Below are 7,098 nucleotides of genomic sequence, written 5' to 3'. Positions count from 1 at the left end.
ATCACATGGGATCAGGATCAGGATGATTTTTATCGCTTGAGAGATGGTTTGCTAGGTTTATCCACTGGAAAGTCACTGTCCTCTCCCTGTGTTCCATTACTATTCTCCTTAGAAGCAAGTGGCTAAGTACAGCTCTCACTTGAGGACTTTACAATCCATTCTTTGAGTGGGGAGAATCTAGATAAATTATTTGTACAAGGTAAGTACCTAGTTTTCCCAGGCCATTCAACCATGAATGGATTAATAAACTGTGGTATACATGCTTGGCCTATAACTCCAGAGTTTGTGAAGTTGAAAGAAATAAAATATTAGGCACAGTGCTGATAAAGTTGGAAGCTTTATAAACATATTAGTCTCTTATCTTTTATGAGTGAGGACAGTAAGATTAATTAAGAGTAAAGCAACAAATTTTTTAAGAAATAAAGAGGTATGGGTGGCACCTGTGGCTCAAAGGAGTAGGGCACTGGCCCCATATGCTGGAGGTGGCGGGTTCAGACCCAGCCCCGGCCAAAAACTGCAAAAAAAAAGAAAGGAAGAGGTATGGAGAATTCTCAGAGAGCTAATAGTAGACCTCCAGTTTGATACCACAGTCCCATTAGTATGTATCTACCCAGAAGAAAAAAACAATTATCTTATCATGAGAATATTTGCACTTGCATATTTGTAGCAGTCCAATTCACAATTCCAAAGATGTGAAAACAACCCAAGTGGACACCATTCAACCATGAATGGATTAATAAACTGTGGTATACATATGCCATGGAATATTATTCAGTTGTAAATGGAGACTCTGCATTTTTGTATTTACTTGGACAGATTTAGTGAACATTCTCCTAAGTAAAATATCTCAAGAATGGAAAATCAAGTATCTCATGTACTCCATACTATGTTGAAACTGGTAGATGAACAACTACTGGCCCACTTGAGAGAAAAACAATTAAATTCAAGAAAGAGAGGGACGGGGGAGGAGGTTCAGTAAGTTCCCACCTAATAGGTACAGTGAAGGTGTATATGGCACATTGTCTTTGGGTGAAAGACTCAATTGCAACTCAGACTTCACCTTGAAAATCCAATGAATAATGCATATGATTAGTGTTCCTAATCATATGCACACTCATTTTGGTCTGAAACAAACAAACAAAAAAAAGAAATAAAAATAATTATAATCTACTTTTTTTTAAACTCCAAGTCTGTAATTTTTTCATCACTTTCTAAAGAAAAAACAGAGAAAACTTTTTGTGTTTCTTTAAGTAAGTTATTTTACTTGGTTTGTGTCCAAATTTGCTAATTCCCTGGCACTCACTTGGTTCTCCAGATGGCTCTGGGATGTTGTGAGATACCAGAGCTTACAGCAGGATGTCATGCTGCACACAGGTGCACCACTGCTTGGCAGGCAGCACATACCCCACTGCTGCATTCAGTAAGCAAGTGACACATAGCCCTTTCCATAGCCAGGCAGCCCCCCCACTATTGCCTCAGGGGACTTTCTTCTGTGTAAGACCTATAGAACTTGACAGTTGTAGAAATACTTTCTAAGGAACAAAAAGGAGGTAACAGTAATATTAGGTATTTTTGCTATTGTATCTTCAAACACTTCCTCAGCAGTAGAAGCAGATGTCTCGCCAATGTGCTTCAAGAAGGCACCAAACAACAACTTACAACCACCTAATCTTTGATAAACCAAACAAGAACATCTACTGGGGGAAATACTCCATATTCAATAAATGGTGCTGGGAGAACTGGATATCCACGTGTAAAAGACTGAACTGGACCTGCACCTTTCTCCACTCTTAAAATGTAAATAGTAATTATTGATAAATAAATCACAAACTGGTGACTTTCTTTACATCATAGCTTTGAGTGATTATGAAACTAGCTTTGTTACTGTTTTTTCTTAAATGATTTATTATTTTGGAGAAGTTTGTGAACCTATTTTGCTGCAAATCTAAAAAATAGGAGGATTTTTAGTTGCACAGCAAAATTAAGAGGAAGGTGTAGAGGTATCTCATATACCTCTAGCACCACACATGCATGGCCTCACTCACTATCAACATCCCTCTCTAGAGTAGTCCATTTGTTAACATTGATGAGCCTACAGTGATATATCCTAATCACCCAACCAGACTTTACGTTAGGATTCACATTTGGCATTATGTGTTGTGTGGTTTAGGACAAAGGTATAATGTGCTACCACTGTGGTACATATTTTCACTGCCCTAAAAACTTCTGTTCTCCACTTACTTACTTCCCCTTTCACACCAACACCCAGTAATCACTGACCTTTTTACTGTCTTCATAGTTTTGCCATTTCTTGAATGTCATATAATTGAAATCATGTAGTATGTGACCATTTTAAATGGGATTTTTCACTTTATAAAATACATTTATGTTTCCTCAGTGTATTCTACTACCTAGATAGCTCATTTCTTTTCAGTGTCAAATAATATTTCCTTGTCCAGATGTACAAGAGTTTATCTATTTATTCATCTACTGAAGAACGTCCACTTGCTTCAACATTTGGCAATTATCAATAAAGTTTCTGTTAACATCTTTGTGCAGGTTTTTTGTAGACATAAGTTTTCAACTCATTTAGGTGAATAGCAATGAGAACAATCATTGGACCATATGTCAAGAGTAAGATTAGCTTTGTAAGAAACCACCTACTTCTTGCAAAGCGTCTGTACCATCTAGCATTACCACCAGCAACGAATGAGTTTCTTTTGCTCCACAACCTCCCCAGCATTTGATCTTGTCAAGTGTTATAGATTTTGGCTATTTTAATGAGTGTGTATTGGTAACTTGTTGTTTTAATTTACATTTACCTGATGACACATGATGTGGAGCATCTTTTCATATGTGGATTTACTGTCTATCTTCTTTCAAAAGCTGTCTGGTAAGGCCTTTGATCCAATTTTTAATAGGGTTATTTTCTTATGGTTGAGTTTCAAGAGTTCATTGCATACTTTGAATAACTGTTCTTTATCAGCTGAGCTTTTTGCAAATATTATTTTCCAAGTCTGTGACTTATCTTTTTCTTTTCTTAATACTGCCTTTTTCAGGGCATATGTTTTTAATTTTGATTAAATACAGATTATCAATTCATTCTTCCATGAGCTGTGGCTTCAGTGTTGTCCTTCATCACTACCATACCTAAAGTCATTTAGATTTTCTCCTACATTATCTTCCAGTAGTTTTATAATTTTATGTTTCATACTTAAATCACAATTTTGAATTTATTGTTGTGAAGGATGCAAGGTTTGTGTTTACATTTATTATTTATTTATTTAGCATGTGAATGTCTGGTTGTTCCAGCACTATTTGCTTAAAACACAGTTTTTGTTCCATCCTTTTGCCTTTGCTCCTTTGTCAAAAATCACTTGAGGATATTTATGTGGACCTATTTCTGGGCTCTCTATTCTGTTCCATTGATCTGTGCTTTCACCATTACCACACTGTCTTGATTACTGTAGTTTTATAGTAAGTGTTGTGTAGTGTCAGTCCTCCTACTTTTCTCTGGTTCTATTCTGGTTCTTTTGTTTACCTTTGTCACGTTTAGAATCAGTTTTTTGACATTCACAAAGTAATTTCCTGGGATTTTGATTGGGATTGCATCAAATCTCTTGATCAAGACAAGAAAAACTAATACCTTGGCAATGCTCTCAGTCTTAGAATCCATAAATGTAGACCATCTCTCTATTTATTTAGTTCTCCTTTGATTTCTTTCCAAAGTGTTTTATAATTTTCTTCATGTATGTCTTGCACATATTTTGTAGTATTTCAATCTATTTCACTTTTGGGGGTGCTAATGTAAATGATATTGTGTTTTTTTAATATTAAAATTCTACTTGTTTACTGCTGGTATATATGAAAGTGATTGATCACTGTGTATTAACTTTATATCCTGTATCCTGCCATCTTGCTATAATCACTCATTTGCTCATGAAGTTTTTTGTTTGTTTGTTTTTGTCCGTTCTTTCAGATTGTCTATGTAGATGATCATGCTACCTGGACACAAAGAGTATTATGTCTTCCTCCCTAATCTATATACGTTTTATTTCCTTTTCTTGTCTTATTTCATTACCCAGTACTTCCAGTATGATATTCATAAGGAGTGGTGAAAAAGGACATCCTTGCATTGTTTATGATTTTAATGGAAAACTTTCATGTTTCTTATCATTAAATATGATGTTAGCTATAGGTTTCTTTGCAGATATTCTTTATCAAATTGAGGAAGTTTCCCTCTATTTCTAGTTTCAGAGTTTTTATCATGAAAAGGTATTGGCTTTTATCAAATGCTGCTTCTCCATCTGTGGATACATCATGTAATTTTTTTTCCTTTAACCTGTTGAAGCAATAGATTACATTAATTTATTTTCAGATGTTAAGCCAGCATTGTATACCTGGAATAAATTCTGCTTGGTTGTGGTACATAACCCCTATCAAAACTGTTGGAGTCAACTTGATAATATTGTGTTAAGGATTTTTGCTTCTATGTGTAGGAGAGGTATTAATCTATAGTTTTCCTTTTTCAAATGTTTGGGTTTGGGTATTAAGGTAATACTGGCCTCGTGGAATAAATTAGAAGGCATTTCTTTTGATTTTAGATTTTGAAAGGATTCTGGAAGATTGCTATAATTGTTTCCTTAAATGTTTGATAAAATTTTCCAATGACCCCATTCATTAGTGAATTTCTGCTTTGGAAGGGTAGTAATTATATAATTCAATTTCTTCAATAAATATATGCCTATTTAGGTTATTGTTTGTTTTGGCAGATTGTGTCTTTCAAAACATTTTTTCATTTTATTTAGGTTATTAAATTTGTGGGTATGCATTGTTAATAGTGTCCCTTTATTTTCCTTTTAATGCCCATAGACATGTAATGATGTCTTCTCTTTAATTTTTATTATTAGTAACTTGTATATACTTTTTTCTTTTCAGTTAGCCTGAGTAAAGGCTTAATAATTTGACTGATCTTTTCAGAAATCACCTTTTTGTTTCATTGATTTTCTCTATTGATTTCATGTTTCATTTTCATTGATTTCTTCTCTAAATTTTATTATTTCTTTCCTTGTTATTATGGATTCTATTTGCTCTTCTTTTTCTAATTTCCTATAGTATATTCATTCAATGCTGTAAATTTACTTCAAAGCACTCATTTTTCAGGATCCCACAAATTTTGGTAAGTTGTGTTTTCATTTTAATTTTTTGTTTAGTTCAAAAATATTTGTAAGTGTCTTTTGAGATTTATTCTTTGATTCACGTGTCATTAAAATGTTTTATTTATACTCTACATATTTTTGAATTTTCCAATTATCTTTCTGTTATTGATTTAATTTTAATTACATTATAATCTGAGACTTTGATTCTACAGGAAAAGCAAAGACAGAAAATAAATCATTAAATAAGAAAAAAATGAAAATTGAACAATAAATATAAGAATAGTATATTACTTATCTCATTAACGAAGAATAATTGTATCAGTGAAAATATAGATACATTAATTATTATATAATGTCTTATAGTTGTTAATAATTTATTTTAAAAATTATAGGGAAAAGATTTTGAAAAATGAAATAGAGTCATTATCATGATAAAGATAAAACAGATACATCTAGAATTTACAAATCATGGAATATAGTATAAGTACATTATTTAGAAATATAATTAAAAATTATAGATTAAATAGGAAAATATGGTAGTGATTTTTTCTAAGGAAAGAAACTGAAGACTAAAGGATAAGGATGAGAATGAGGACTGGAAAATGAATTTCAATGTAAGCTTTTTATTAATATTTCATTTTTAAACTACGTATTTATATAGCATTGTGTATGTACATATATGTATATGTACATATATATATTGCATGTGCTTACATAGCATAGTTTATTCTGATATATATAGATAGATAGATATAAACATATATAATATATATAAATATACAAATGGACTTTAGAAGTAAAGTTTTAATTAGGGAGCTTAATACACATACTGATTTCTCTCATTCTCAACTTGCCCTTTATCCTTCAAGTTTTTAGGGCATGCACCACTGCTGTTTGGTTTTTGGTTTATCCTTAATGCTTGATCCTCAGAAGGATATTAGAAAATAGATAGATAGATGAAAAAATCAATTATAAAATCATTTGATTGTGATCACAATATATTATGAAACTATAAACTGACCTACAGTGAGCAATGAAAAATGAGTCACTCTTAAGCAAATTAGTCCTCCAGTAAAAGAATACTTTGGGAAAAGATCATATTGAGCCGTCATGGTGGTGTAAGCTAAGCTCATTACCAACACCAATTCTTCACTTCCATTATAATTATATTTATATCTAGGAAAGGGTAATCTAGCCACTACATTATGTGGCTTTCCTCCTCCATAAGGTCTGGCTGTGTGACTTGATGCTAGCAACAGCAAGAAAATGGAAGTGAAATGTGCCACTTCTAGGAATAATTAGACTTCTGTGGTTTCTCCATGTTTGAGCCTAGAACAATGGTTCTGGAGTCCGAATATAATTATGAAACTTGGAACTATACTAAACTAATAATATGACCATGGTAAAATTATTTCAATAACAAGGATGAAAGCAAGATATTATTAGACAAAAAAGCCCTGTATTCTGAGTTTCCTTATTGAAATATTTAATATATGAAGTTCCTTTAGTAAGGATCATTTGATGGCAAACAATTTCAGGTTCTGTGTGTGTGTGTGTATTAAAAAAATCTTTTTCTGATTTATATTCTTAACTATTCATTGAGTTAGTTAAAGAATGCAAGAAATTTTCTCAGTACATTTGAAGAATCTATTATTATCTTGTGTTTTGTGGCTTCTATTTTTGCTAATGGAAAAGATGCTGTCAATGTAAGTACAATTTTCTAGTAGATAATTTCTGTTTTCTCTTTGGCTAATATTAAATTATTTATTCTGTTTTTCTTTTTTTTTTTTTAAATCACAATGTATTTATTTATTTTTGGTTAAAAAACCAATTTACTTTGGAAAGAGAGCAACATGACTGACTAGAGGCAGCTTTCACCAGAAGCTCCTGTCCAGATGGAAGCAAACTTGGAGAAGCCAAAGATGTGGAGTTGAGCACA

This window comes from Nycticebus coucang, chromosome 7 (genome assembly GCF_027406575.1).
Source record: "Nycticebus coucang isolate mNycCou1 chromosome 7, mNycCou1.pri, whole genome shotgun sequence".
NCBI classification, from domain to species: Eukaryota; Metazoa; Chordata; class Mammalia; order Primates; family Lorisidae; genus Nycticebus; species Nycticebus coucang.
The sequence above is the reverse complement of the archived record's forward strand: the minus strand, read 5'-3'. Positions refer to the sequence as shown.